The following is a 16,277-nucleotide window of genomic DNA, read 5'->3' on the forward strand; positions in this document are numbered from 1 at the left end:
ACCAAAAATTTAAGAAAAAATTAAAACCAATTTTCCATAATCTTTTCCAGGAAAGAGAAACAGAGAAATCTTCTAAACTCATCCTATGAGGTCAAAATTATCCTACCATTAAAACCAGATAAGGTATTACAAAAAAGGAAAACTACAGACCAATATCTTTCATGAATAAAAGCGGCAATTCATCAACATAGTACTAAGAAGTCAAATCCAACAATAAATATAAAGAACTATACATAAGTGGAATTTGTTCTAGGTTTATAAAATATTCAAAAGTAAAAAAATTAAATATCAATGAGTCTACTCTATCCACACGCCAAAGAAGAAAAAAAATCACATGTTGATGTGAATTAATGCAGAAATAACATTTAACAAAATCCAATGTGTGATCATGATTTTTTAAAACTCTTAGAAAACTATTACTAGAGAAAACTTATTCAGCTTGTAAAATGCATCTATCAAAGGCCTGCAGGTAAGTTCATATTGAGCAGTGAGGGGTTGGACATCTTCCCTTAAGATTGAAAACTAAGCAAAGATATCCATCTCATCACTACTTTTTAACATCAGACTGGAAGCCTTAACTAGTGAATATGACAAGAAACAGGAGTAAGCATTGTAGATATTGGAAAAGAAAAAATAAAGCTTGACTTTAGTCACAGGAGTCATGGTTTTCTATGTAAAAATTTCTAAAGAATCTACCAAATAACCTCTTGAAACTGGTAAGTATAGCAAGGCCACCAAAAGCAGAGGGCCTGTAACACTGACTTCCAGGAGGAAGGCAGAAGCCAGGGGCTGTTGGTTAATGCATCACAGTGGATCACGCATCCTCAGAGCTCATGGCAGAACATTAAACAAGCTTGAAACTGTCCCCTTTCCATAAATCAGTTACAGGCATTAAAGATATTTGAAATCAGGTTGCAACATTTCACACTCTTTTCTCCTTGCAGCTTCTGGTGATATTTGTGGGGGCTTTGAGAGAGGTACATTATTTAAAGTAGACAAGCTTTATCAGAACAAGGGAATTCTTGATGTGAAACATAAATGAAATTTGATCATTTGCTGGCCAGACCAAGGGAGGAAAATTAGAAATTGTAATTATAGCACTATAGAAATCAGCTATCTCTAGCAATTAACAGGCTAACAAAGAAAGCATTTGGCCTCTGACTTCATTTCTGGAGTGGATGAATTGTCCATAGGTGAGTTGCAGCACCCTGGGAATGAATGGAGCTCCTGTGGGTAACTATGCTTTCCTAGCAGCAAGGATGGCCCTATGAAGCTCATTTTATTTTCAAGATTTTTTTTTTTTGTTAGAAACCTATGCTCAAATATGTTACCTATTTTATGATACTTTAAAAAGTAATGTTTCATAAAGTCAAATATTTGTCTGTTGATTACGATAGACTACAAGCTGGGTGTGGTGGTGCTTGCTTGTAATCCCAGTATTTAGGAGGCTAAGACAGGAGGATCACAGGTTCCTGACTAGCCTTAACAACTTAGTGAGACCTGTTTCAAAGTAAAAAATATATAAATAAAAAAAGCAGGGCTTAGGTTGTAGCTCATAGGTACCAGGGGAAAAAATAGACTACGAATATCTGCTTTGGTAATTAGAGTTAACGATAAAAGTCTTTTAATGAAACTTTTTGAATTATCTAAATATTAAACATAAGTACTATTTTTACTTCTGTTAAACATGTTCTTGAAGGTAGTTTTTGACAACATTTGCCCAAAGTAGGATAGCATGTATTTTACCACTTAAAAGAAAACTCACTGATAAAGTTTATTTTATCAAAGCCTTTGTAAGCACAATCATGGAAGACTGCAAATTCACCGTCAGAACTTATAAATGAATAAGCAAACAAAGTACTTATGCCAAATAAGTAAGGCTGAGGGGTGGCTCAGAGGCAGAACCCCCTAGGTTCAATTCCAACTTCCACAAAATTATATATATGTGGAAATACTATTGGTTGGCTTAATTACGATTATGTGGCAAATATGTCAGACACTATGAGTATCATTGTGAATTAATTAACTGTTTTGAACCAAGAGTTTGGGCTCTTGATGAAATATGTGTTGATGTGCCCATTTTTTAGTATGAGTACTTATCTGTGTGTATTCAGTAATACATCCAATGCCCAGATGATGTATAACGTAATCGGGTAAGAAAGACACTTCATGCGGATGGCACCAGTGCCAAGAACAACTGATGGCTAAGAGTAACTGAAGAATAGGCTTTTCTTAATTTAACAGTGCTAGCATACAGTTATTTATATGCATGCTACAGATAAAATACTCGACACCACTCTGGTTTTTTAAATAGGTGATTAAAAAACCAGTTTATTTCAAAAAGATTTCCAGACAGCTGTTGCAAGAAGAAAATTCCTTTAAGCTATGTGTCCACATACATCAACTCCAAATATAAATCCATTTAAATTCCTTATGGATAGCAATCCCAAAAGGGTTATTTCTAAATAGAACTTGGAGGTTACTTTTATTTTAATGTAATAACAACAACATAAATCTTGGTTGAGAAGCAGCTGCTGGTTTTTATTTTATCCATTGACTATTGTGTTTGAATTTTTTATAAGTACTGAGTCAAAGCCTTAATGATAGTTTTTTCCCAGGTCATTTTTCAAAGTTATTAAAGTACATATGATTACCATAGAAACAAAAGTTTTATGTGTTCTTCTTCTCTTGTTTATTGCTAATGGTTTGTATGCTAATAATAAAATGTATATAGTATCTATTAAGAACCTAGAAACAACCAGGGCCTGGTGGCGCATGTTTGTAATCCCATCATTGGGAGGCTGAGGCAGGAGGATTGCAGTTTGTGGACAGCCTCAGCTTCTTAGTGAGGCCCTTTGTAACTCAGTGAGACCCTGTTTCAAAATAAAGAATTTTAAAAAATAGGGCTGGGGAATGCTCCTGGGTTCCATTCCTAGTACAAAAATAAACAAAAAGAAAACAAAAACAGAAACAACAGATTCTTTCTTTTTTTTCTTTTAGCTTTAGAAGTTTCTTAAATGTTAAGTTTCTTAAAATGTTAAGTTTCTGTAAACTTAAAACATTAAGTTCCTGTAAAGATAATAACTCTAACCTGATTCTCTCATTCAACGTTATGCAGATGGAGATGCTTATTCTTATATGAATATTGATTCACAGACATCCTTAATAAATGTAATTGCTCCAATTCAAGAGGAAAAATCATCATGGATCATCATGGTGACTGGCATTTGCTGCTGTTAAACATCTGCAGCTGTTTTTTGCCAGGACAGTAATCAAGACATGTGAAGACAGTTTTCTGAAGTCCAGGGTATTAGCCTCTCACTGTAGTATTTTCATTCCTGTGGGCACAGGAAGAAAGGGTCCTTCTTTGATCATTCTGAAACTTTGCAGGTTGATTCAGACAGAATCTATACACAGTGCAAAATTCATATGGCTCTTTTAACACTGATGCACATATTTGAAATAAGAATATAGTTGATATTCAAGTTATATGACATTGGCTGCATACATTGTTGGAAATGTTATAACTGTGTTTTGCTTTTACTTTTATTTTCTTATGATTTATATGCCTTCACATGTCCCATGTAGAACTGCCATATAGCTATAGAGTGGTTGATGACATGGCACCTTTACTGCTGTTGCTCTGGGAAATCTGGCCACCGAAGCATCTTTTTTAATCAGGTAAACACAGGCCATTTGCTGAGGCTGTCACCTACCTGTTAACAAGTTAACTGGGTACTCGTAAATAAAACTCATCTAAATGGAACACTAATTTTACAAAATCTAATGGGCTTTTAAGCTTTTTCAATCTTGTAATTATCTAGAAAGAAGCATTTTACTTAAAGAAATGGACTATTTTAGACTTTTGAAAAATGTTACTATTTGGAAGAGCTAAAGACCTGAGTTTGACTCCTAGGTCTGCTATGGTTGAGCTCTGAGGATTTAGGCACCCAGAATCTCTGACCTCCGGGTTCCTTGCTGTGAACAGTGGTAATTAGGCCATTTCTGTGAGTGCTTCTAAGTATCATGGATCTCTCGGAACATTAAACACGTAGTGTATTCTTAGTTTTTGTCACTGGTAAAGGGTGGATGATATTTTCAAGGACTTGGTGTTTGAGCTAAAAGATCAAGAGACCAGCCAACTGTTGAATAAAATGTAATGGGAAACAGAAGGTAGTTAAGAGAACTTGCTTTCCAGAACTAGTGTACTCTTTTGAGAGGAACAATATACTCCTTGGAAGCCATATTTTTTATTCAATAGAATAAATAGAATAATAAATAGAATATATATATATATATATATATATATATATATACACACACACACACACTAGGGAACTCCAAATAGTCAGATAAAAATGCAGTTTATACAAACACAATTGGGCTCTTATTCAACCCATAAAAGTCTCAACCTCAAAACATTTTAATGTAATAATGCTGTTAACAGCCTATGATTCCACTGAATGATGAAACAACTGAGAATCTAACACATAATAGTTGATTAAAATTTATCCCTTTGTTAGAAAAGAAAAATTTAATTAGCATAGATCTTGTCATTCTCTAGAGAAATACAATTCTGCTTAAACATTCTTTTTTCATGCAATGAGTAATTATAAAAATGCACAGTGGTGTAATAGAATGCAGAACATAAAAGGTTATTTTGATGTGTTTATCATGTGGAATTCTGAAGGATTTCATAGACAGGGAGACTCTATGAGACTGTGATACTCTAAACAGAGCCATCAACATGTCCACCCACACAATACTTGCCTTAAAGAAAAGCTCAAGACCAGTTTCAGGCAATTTAAAAATCTTAATTATATTGAAATGAAGTCAAATTATTTTTCTATTATGATCTCTTTTGAAAGAAGCTTTTACACATTTCCAATGCTTTCCTCTGAATGGTCCGTATAAATTACTGCTTCTTCAAAAATATTTCTTTGATTTTCTTTTGATCTGCTTTAGATCTCTTTCTTAAGAAGAAAAATCTGTGTTTAAATAATTTTTAAAAATGGTATCTCTATTGTAACTAGAATAATGACAAATAGAACAAAGTTCATAATTTTCTTCCAAAGTTAAACTTGGATAAAAAATATTAAATGCCTAACATATCAGATATTATTGGCCATGTTTAATTTTTTTCTATAGGAAGAGATAATATGTCTAATTTAGAACACCTATCTAAAAGGAAAATCTGATTGGTTTTTAGAATCAAGACAACCCTGAAAGTGAAATAATCAGAATCTTGTGTCAGTGATCACACAAACACACACACACATACACACACACACACACACACACACACACACACTCAGACCAGTGTAGCCAAATCAAAGGAAACGAGGAGCAGGAACTCAGTCACCCAGTCCAGGGCCAAATAAGAAGGGTAAAAATAGAATCATCAGCTTTCAGAACTATCACTTCTCAAAGTGAGCCAGAGGACAGACAGAGGAATAGCTTTTAAACAGAAGCAACTGCATCCTCCCAGTCAGCTACCCTGGTATGGGACATACACTGCAGCAAAGGATGACTTAATGTCCATTTGTTTAGCAGAGGAGAATAACAAAGTGTCATTGGTGCGGTTTATTTGTAAATGGTGCTTCTTAAATGCATGCAATTGAATATTCTACTTGTGCGTAGGAGGGCCAGAGAAAAAATATTCTACATGAAAATTGTGCTTGGGCTTTGAGATGAGTGTTCTATAGGATACCTATATACTTAAAGTTAGTTAAAGCTGAGGAAATGTAGACTTCATCTTTATGTTCCTCTAAGGCAGGGTTTCTAAACCTTGGTGCTATTAGTAATGGGTCTGGACCGTCCTTGGTTGGGTGGTGGGGTATGTCCTGTGTGTTGTAGGACATGCAGAAGTATCCAGGCCTTAGGCATTCCTATCCTTAGTTGCAACAACCCCAATAATCTCCAGAGGCTACCAAATACCACCTGACAAAAAATCATCCTAGTCGAGAGCCACTATTTTAAGGACATAGGTATCACAGGCTGGTCTGGTTCCACACTGGTATTTTGCCTGATAAATATTTAGAAAATAAAATCCAGCAGTAAATGTGGCTTTCACAAAGTGATTTTACTTTCTCTTCATTATTTAGCTGCTTTCTTTGCTTCTCTACTTTTCTTCCTCTCTATGATAAATGGATTATTACTCTCCTAGATAGATTGGTTGCAGTTGAACGAATTTGTCATGATAAAATTCCTTACATAGCACCCCCCAAAAATGATAATGATGGTTTCATTTAAACATCAAAATAAAGGCAACAAAATTGTCATATTGAATCTACATTGTATTGTTTTGGAATTTGACAGAAAAAAATGTAGACAAAACCATTTTCCCCTCTCAAGAAGTGGCTCCTAAATACATATACAACAAATGGCCACTATCGTTTATCTATATTATTTCTGTTTAAATCTATGCTTATACTATGATCTCCAGGAACACATCCTTAGACTAATCCCCAACAAAGCACAGTAGCTTAAAAGATTAAGAATAAGTTCTGCTGGGTGTGGTGGTATATGGAATCTCTTAGTATTTAGGAGGCTGAGATAGGAGAATCACTGATTTGATGCCAGCCTTGACAATTTAGCAAGACCCTGTTTCAAAATAAAAAATAAGACTATGGGTATAGCTCAGAGGTAGGAAACCGTAGGTTCAATCTTCAATAACACACACACACACACACACACACACACACACACACACACACACGACAAATTCTTCTCCTATTGGGCCCTTTCTTCCTAATGTATAAGAAAATTAGAATTTAACAAAATGACAATACTTTCAAGTCTTGATATACAGTCACCTTGACATGTTTTGTTTTTTAGCCAAGATATGAGGCACTGGTAAGATTTTAGGAAAAAGAAAATTGACATTATTTAAAAATACTTCTGTAAATATATTTAAAATATTGCTTGTGTGTGTGTGTGTTATATCAGCAATTTAAAATATCTTTTGCTTATAGTACAAGGCAAAATCCCAACATTCTAAGAAAGTGTCAGGCCTGCCCACATGCAGGCTGGAAGGCCACTGCTACTGGTAGTATGTTTCAAAGATCACTTCTAAATGGTTCCTGAGATGTTAAAGGACATTCTGTGGTTTTTGCCTTTGTTGTCAGAAGGATACATCATGTGTTTTTTCTTTCTTTCTTTTTTTTTTTTTGTGGTACTGGGGTTCCTGGAAGCCCTTCTACCTCTGGGCTACACTCCCAGACCTATTTTTATTTTTGGAAACAGGGTCTCTTAAGCCAGCGCGGCTGGCTTCGAACCTGCGCGATCCTCCTGCCTCTGCCTCCCAGGCGCGGGGATTACAAGCGTGCGCCACCACACCCGGCTACATCATGTTTTCTAGAACTGCATTTGTCTATAATCGTTTTTCCTGCTGAGTATTCAGAGGGTAGGTGATACTATTCACAGAAAAAGAGCCTTCTGAATCTAGAAGCTCTGCTGTCTTGAGAGTAAAGAAGTCTGTTATACAAACAGTTCCAATTGAATTCTTCTGTTTCATACCATCTTCTTGGGTATGAGACACATGAATGAATGCTTATCCACAAAGTCCCAAGGAAAGCAAGTAGGGGCATGTTTCAGACAGGTGCCAAATACAAACAAGAGTTTTTGCCCCTAAAGCCCAAAAGTTAACGAATGTGACAGAGTAAGGACCAGTTGTCCACTTAGGTGAAAAGGCAGGGACTGAAATATATTTTAGGAGCTGACCATATTTGTACATATACATTTTCATAAGTGAAACTACCCACAGACCATATGATTACTGTGTGCCTTATAGCCTTTTTACTTTTGTAGCTATTATTCTGAAATCATAATTGCAGTGTGTGTGTGTGCGCGCACGCGCACGTGCGTGTGCGCACCTAGGTTGAATATGAAGGCATTTTATCTCTGAGCTATACCCCCAGCCCTACTTTATTTATTTATTTTGAAACATGGTCTTGCTAGGTTGCTTGAGGCTGACCTTAAAACTGCAATTCTCCTGTCTCACTAGTACCAGGACTACAGGCATGCACCATCACGCCTGGTTTAGGGGTGTGTGTGTGTGTGTGTGTGTGTGTGTTGTGTGTGTGTGTGTGTTACTGGGAATTGAAACAAGGGCCTGGGTCTTTCTACATCCAAGCTCCACTCTGAGCATTATTTTATTTTTTGTTTTCAAACAAGACCTCACTAGGCTACGGAGAGTCTCACTACATTGCTGAAGCTTTTTTGAACCTGTGATCCTCCTATCTCAGTTCTCAAATACTGGGATTACAGGCATCTGCCACCATGCCTGGCTTACATTAGACATTATTAATGTACAGATATAACATTAATGGATAACTAAAAGTTCCCACCTTCTGTTTTCTCATAGGTGCATAATTTAATCTTATCCTAGGAGGCTACTATTTACTTAGGGAATAAGTCTGGTCTGCTACTCAGGAGCCACATCGAAATTTGTTGTTGTTGTTTTTTTCTCATTCTCTCCTCATGGTGGCATATAAACTAATTATACCAAAGTAAAAAATGGCTCTGAATGCCTGCCTGCTAGAATAGCTGAAATCCACAGCACTGAATATATCAGATAACAAGAAAGATGCAGAATGATGTTCAGCCATTTTGCAAGACAGTTTGGCAGCTTCTCACAAGACTAAACATACTCCTGCCTTAGGCTCCAACAAGCACACTCCTTCTATTTGCCCAAATGAACAGAAAACTTTTGTCTACACAAAAACCTGCTGATAGCCAGGCGTGGTGGCACAGGCTTGTAATCCCCGCGCTTGGGAGAAAGAGACAGGAGTACTGCTGAGATTCGAAGCCAGCCTCACTGGCTTAAGAGACCGTTTCCAAATATAAAATGGGTCTGGGAGTGTAGCCCAGAAGTAGAAGAGTTTCCATGAACCCCAGTACCACCGGAAAAATAAAAATCCTGCTTAGAGCAGCTGTATTTATTATAATTGTCAAAGCAAAGAAGCAACCAAGAAGACCTTCAATAGGTGGATGAAAAACAAACAAGCATACGTGGAATATTAGGAATGAGCTATCAAGCCACACAAATACTTAGAGGATTCTTAAGTGCATATTGATAAGTGGAGAAAGCTAATTCAAAAAGGCTGTAGCTATAAGACTTCAACTAGATTATAATCTGAAAAATGCAAAAATATGGAGCAATTAAAAGATCATGGTTGGCAGGCATGGGAGAGAAAAAAGGGGAGACAGGTTAGTGGGCCACAGAAAATTTTAGGGCAGTGAATTTAACATGTATAAGACTCTAATGGTGGCTATCTATCTATCTATCTATCATCTATCTATCTAATCTGTCAAAACTTATAAAATGTATAACATTAAGAGTGAATCCTAATGTAAACTATGGACTTTAATGCTGTATTTATATTAGGTCACCAATTATAACAAATGCTCTACACTAATTAAATAGTTAATACTGCTGGGCGTGGTGATGCACGCTTGTAATCCCCACACTTGGGAGGCGGAGACAGGAGGATCTCGCAGGTTCGAAGCCGGCCTCACTGGCTTAAGAGACCCTGTTTCCAAATAAAAATATAAAAAATAGGTGGTCTGGGAGTGTAGCCCGGAGGTAGAAGGGTTTGGTGGTACTGGGGTTCCAGGAACCCCAGTACCACCAAAATAAATAAATAAATAATAAGTACAGTTAATACAATGATAGAGGAAACTTTATTTGAATGAGAGGAGAGGAGAGGAGAGGAAAGGAGAAGAGAGGAGAGGAGAGAAGGGGAGGGGAGTGGAGGGGAGGGGAGGAGAGGAGAGGAGAGGAGAGGAGAGGAGAGAAGAATTTCTTGGAAGAGAATCATGAGCTGCCATCCCATACCACTTCATGGAAATCGATCCCCCTAATGTGAACAGAGGCACATGTAGGAGCTCTTGGCTCCTTAGGCCCCTAAAGTGTTCGGAGTGAGTGGCCTGTCCTCAAAGAGGGGAGGCCTAGAGACAAGAGCGCTAGGATGGAAGAGCAACAATTCAAGTAAGGGAGCCAAAGGGAATGAACCCCTCAAGAACAAGGGAGTGGTGGTTTCAAGTGCAACTGCAATGTGTCCTTTAGACTCAGTGTCACTGTTCACATGGTGAGAGGTGCTCCTTCTAAATAAATATCCAATTATGTCAGCATCTTGTGAACTAAATCAGATTTTCATAAATCTACTTCTGAACTCAGTTTTCGTTTGTTTTTGTTTTTTCAGTACTGAGGATGGAACCCATGGGCATTCTACCTCCAAGCCACCCCAAGCCCTATGTTTTTAATCATTATTTTGAAACGGGGTCTCACTGAGTTGTAAAGGGCCTCACTAAGTAGCTGAGGCTGTCTGCGAATCACTAATCACGATCCTTCTGTCTCAGCCTCTAGAATGCTGGGATTACAAGCCTGCACCACCACGGCCAGGTTTAATTTGTTTTTATATTACTATGCTGATACCTAGCAGTTTGATTGCTGCCATTTTATGGTAGTTCTAGTAATATAAGTTATTATTTTTCTTTTGATACTAGGGATTGAACTCAGGAACATCCTAACTCTGAGCTATACTCAAAGCCCTTTTTAATTTTTTTTTTAAACAGTCTTACTAAGTTGCTGAGGCTGCCTCAAACCTGCAATTCTCTGTCTCAACCTCCCAAGTATTGGGATTACAGGCATACACCACCATACCCAGCTGCTATTTTTAAACAGTTTCCCCAAACTCTTTTGTTCCCATTCATAATACCTTCTATTGGTAGACATTTAGATTATTTCCCATTTAAATTTATTATCACAAATTCCTACAGCAATTTTTAAATAATTTAATGTAATTCTATGTGGTACAAGTTGAGAATAAAAGTTACACATTAATGTGTCCCCGATCCACTATAAGCTTACTTCGCAGGTAGGGGCTAGTTCCAGTACATAGCTGTATTGTAACATAATTCAAATTCATTCTTTCTCAAAATTCACTGCCAGATCTCTACATTGGTATTCACAATGTGTCAAACCCACAAATATTTCAAGTCAAGGACTCACTACATAAACAATTTGCATCCTACTGTTTTATTTTATTGACATTCAGACTTTTGACCTTTAGAACATTAAAGATCAAATGCTTTAACTAATCCCATAAATTTCTTTTATCCAATGGTAATTACTGTGCAAACTCACTGTCAAATATTACCCCCTAAAGTCTTTAAATATAAGTCTTAGAGCATTGACGCACTCTACTTGGCAAACTGGTTCTGATATGGAGGACGTGGCTTCCTTTTCAAAGACCGTTTGCACCATGAACTCTCTAAGTGCAGTGTGTAGCTGGTGGCTTCAGCCTTCTCACGGAGCAGTAGGTTCAACATGCAGGGGGACAGACTCAAACTCCATTTCCAAGGACCATTCTAATTACATGTTCTATAATCTAAGAACATAATCCTTGAACTAGAATTGAATTTCTTTTCAAAACCATAAATGACTTCCTAAGTGTAAGGTTGTGATTGTTGTTGTTAAGATCTGTGAGAAAATAAGAAAACCTTTATATTACAACAGGAAGTATAAACTTTTTTAAAAACCAAGATAATGCTCATCACATCTCAGTCAATGGCACAGAGCACCAGGATCCTAGGCAGAGTATAATCTTGGCTTTCGGTTTTCATGCCCATTAAAACAAACAAACAAACAAACAAACAAATGAAAAAAAACATAAGGGAGTCAGTAGTAACGAAAGAACATTTGTTTTTCCAAATCCTATCCATGGATCAGGAGGGAACCCCACTCCCAATCTTAATTTTCTTAACATGGAGTTTATTTCCTTAACCCTTTATTCAGATGTACTCAGTAAATTGCCATTCAGCTATACCCTTGGAGTTTTGTTAAAAACGTCTGCCAGTAATATCAACATATTGATCAGGTCACTCTGTCTGTCATACATACACTGTAACAGTCTCTGAACAATCTTCACTGTCCATTCTAAAATGTAGTACATGATATATTTTTTAAATTTAGCAGGAGAAAAATTATACTTCCTCCAAAGTTGATATGTTTTACCTTGTTTATTGAAAATTGTTCCATTTTATTCTCCTTCTAACTTCCAGAAAGCTCACTATCAAATCTGAACATCAACTCTAGAAAATCTAGTGGACTTTTTGGTTTGTGAACTTAAGTTGTCACTGACATGATTTTGGTTTTCTACTTTGTTTCTCTTTTCCCCAAAACCTTACTTTTATGTCTCTTTTATCATATTAGTAAATGCATTAGTTCTTTGAATCAAATGAAAACACCTGACCCCAGTCATCTTTTCCATGAGCTCAGCTTTTATGTCATCCTGCGCTGCTCTCCTGCGTCTCTACGTTCCTGAGCATTTGTCTCTTATCATTGTAGCTCTTACTTTTTATTTTCTCTCCCTGTGTTGTTATCCACTCTCTTGTTTTTCTAACTAACATTTAAATGAAGGACACTACATTTTCTGTGTCCTCCATAATTTTTGGTACGTGGAAGACATTTAAAAATTATAAATTAAAAAAGGTCATGCTCAACTATAGTCAGGCAGGAGGGAGTTAAAGGAATAGATATTCTAAAGTCTCTCCCACTAGCACTTCTGTTGGCTGAGCCTTATCAGAAGGCAGAGGACAAATGGGCACAGAATTAGATGGAGAGGTTGGGTAGTGAACTGGGTGGGGCAACCACGGAATATGGTAACACCTGCATTTTTCATTCAAACATTTCTATGTTTATGATTATTAGGTGAAGAGATGGGGGAAGAAGGGAGCTTCAACTAAGACCTTGAAATAAAACAGAGGTAAAAAGGCCTAAATGTTTCCCACACAGGTTCTATTACTTTTGAAGGATCCACCCCTAAGCATATCAATCATAACAACATATACTCGTCTTAAATGTGGTTGACTAGTTGACACGTCTACATCTGTAGGCATTTGATAAACGCCCATACTTTTATCTTTGCAGGTTTTTTTTTTTTTTTGCATTTTAGAGTAGAACTTATTTTTAGCTCCTAACCATTTTTAGCTCTGGAAGAGCCCTTAATCCTGGCTGCTGCTGCTTTCAGTGATTACTGGATAAAATGAGCCTGGCTGCCTCCCTTCTGCAAGTGCAAAGCCCAGTCCTTCACAGCAATATTACCTCCAATGAGCATCTGCTGGTGGTTGGATCTGGTCTGACCTATGGTTCCCTGCTCTGGGCTTCCAGAAACCCAGTTTCTATCTTACCGAAGATTCCAGTCTTTCTTGAGCTTTGCTTTAATCTACCTATAAGTGTCCTGTCACTTTCTGAGGTCCTTCAAAGGTGCACAGTGAGCTCACTTTTGGAATTTCCAAAGATTTCTCAGAAAACACGCTCCCAGGCATGCAATCAGATAGGTAGTTAATGGCCCAATCGGTATTACTAAGCATATAAATTATTTTTTTGTGCCATGATTGACAGCATCAAACAAACAAAATGCCATCAAGCCTCAGAGTCTTACTGTCCTGGCACTATCATGTTCATCTATTATTTAATCTTCCCTTGAAGTGGATATTATGATCCTCAGTAATCAACTGACAACTTTGAAACAAGCAATTTGCCTAAAACCCACTTAGGATAGGGGAGAGTTTTGTGTATCCCCAGAGTCGGTGCTTCTGAGGAATTCAGAACCTTAACTTTTGATCTTTTTTATTTTGGTAAGTGCCATGCATGTCTCACATCACCATTTTTGTATTTTGTGTGGCATTAAATGTGTCAGTGGTCGTTAGTGCACTGGGAAATACTTGTGGAAATCAACTGGACCTTGCAACTAAAGCAATTCCAACTGGAGGTAGAAAAATGGAACTAATAGTCTTCTGACTTTCTTGCAGCCCTTCCTTGCATCACGGGCTGCCTGAGTGGCTTTTCCTGCCTTCATAATTCAAGGGGTACAGACTCCATCCATTAGCACAAGTTGTTTAGGTCAGTGCCTTATTCCCAGTACATTTAATTTGCTTTGCTCTTCCTTGCATAAAAATAACTAGGCAGCTGTGTGTGGTGGTGCATGCTTGTAATCCCAGTACTTGGGAGGCTGAGACAGGAGGATTGCAGTTCAAAGCCAGCCTCAGCTACTTAATGAGGCTCTCCGCAACTTAGTGAGCCCCTGTTTCAAAATAAAGGAAGACACTATGCTAAGCGAGATTAGTCAGTCACAAAAAATAAAAAATCAGATGCTTTCCCTAATATGTGAAAGCTAAGGAGAAAGGGGTCATAGGAGGAGCTCTAGATGAAAAAGGAAATCCTATAGAGGAGCAAATAAGACAACCTGAGGGGAGGAAACTCTCTAAAGTACAGGATGTACTTAAACATATTGACGTCAACCACTAAGCCAAGCATGGGAAGGAAGGATGGGGAGAGAGTGGGATGAGGATTGGGTAGGGGCTAACTGGGTGATGTGTGTATGTATGTCTACACAAGTTTTTTAACCCCATTATGATGTATGAATACAATGCACCGATCAAAAAAATTAAAAAAAAAAATAAGGCTGTGGGAATAACTCAGAGGTTAAACACCCTGGACTCAATCCCCAGTACCGCAGAAACAAAAACAAGCAAACAACCAAAAAACAATATTTGTGCAGTAATCCTACATTTCAGCTTTAAAAGTGGAAAGGACTATGTAGACATCATATGAATACACATTACTGTGCTTACTAAAATGTAAACTTCCAGAGGCTTCTTCCCCATACATTACTATAATTCCAGCATCTAAACTATGTTTAACACAGTAGCAACACATAAATTTTAATTATGAGATATTAATTTTGTTCTTTTCCTCTCTAAAAGTACTCTAACACTGACCTTAAAAACTTTTCCCATTTCTTAAATGACTCCCAGTATGTCCTTATTTGGGCAACTGGTTCCATGTATTGTAAACCAAGTCTGACATCGATAGTAGTGTAGAAGGAATTCCCACCTGTGTCCAGCACATTTCCTAGAGTCCATCTCAGTGGCTGATTAATGAGAGTTTAGTAGGAATTTCTGCAGATCATAATCCATCAAAGTATAACTGTCTGTCTTCTCTAGGTCTAGTCATCGTCTAGCACAATGCCTAGAACTCAGTAGACATCTGTGAGTCAATAAACAATGACAAAATCCATAATTATAATAATTTAGCAATGGTCAGCACTAAGCTTTTGGTTAATACCTACTTATTGAATTACATTGAATGTAATGTTCAAAGAGAATCAGAGCATGCATTCCCAAACTAAGGAGGCATAATATATGTGAGTCAGCTGTTTTGGATTATGAGGCTCCTTCCCACTGTTAAGCTGGTAAATGGAGATCTTACTGCATCAGCAAACCCCTCAAATCTGAGTAGTGTTTGGTTTCCATTAGGCTAGCTCACTATATTTCCAACTATGGGATATTTCATTTCAAAATGAATGCTTATCATGATATCATATATTAATACTGTTCACTAATCTAATAGCAAGGCCTCTTCTCAGTGAGTACTTTAATACTTACAAACCATCTTTCTTAATCTTTTTTCTTTCTTCCTTCTTTTCTTAACTCTGAATATTACATGAGGATGAAAATGCAAAAGCAAGAGTCTTAACAATATTAAAAGATTTTTAGAAAAGTCCAAGACTAGTGAATAGACAACTTAGAAGAACAGGTGATGACTTCTGTTATAAAATATGGTCTATTTTCCTGGCTCCTAAAACTGCTGAATTGTGTCGTGCCTACGTGACATAAGCTTTAGGACTTTATTATTCCCTCTATACTTAAAGTGGTTTACCTTAGTTCCAACAAACAGAACACAACACTAACACGCTTTACATTAGGCCAAAGAAGCCTAAAAATATACATAAATGTGTGCACTACACACATGCACACGCACCACAAAATGCATTTTAGGTAGATAGCCAATCTACAAACAGAAAGATCACATAACATTTCTAGTCTTGCTATGCCTCATGATTGGCAGGTTGCCTGGAACATGAGGCTCTTATTGAGAGTAATTTCTGAAGTATTTAACATGAAACCATTTTTTTTCTGAATATAGCAATAAAACAATTATGGCAGATGCAGTCTATGAGTGTGGGGTGGGGAGGGATGATGCTACCAATACACGGATAGTGACACTAAAGTAAAAACAGAAGTTTAAATAAGTATATGGTGTCAACCGGTCAGTGTAACTGCACGAATCCATTGTTGGTATAAGGAATTTAATGTTAATGACTTTAACATTACTGTAAAATAAGTATAAGATATAAAGTGCTCAGAGTTGAAATGTAATGCAAGTTCAGTTTGCTCATGCATTTTAACAGAGAACACTTTTATTACAA

Source organism: Muscardinus avellanarius, assembly GCF_963383645.1.
Source record: "Muscardinus avellanarius genome assembly, chromosome: 2".
Lineage (NCBI taxonomy): Eukaryota > Metazoa > Chordata > Mammalia > Rodentia > Gliridae > Muscardinus > Muscardinus avellanarius.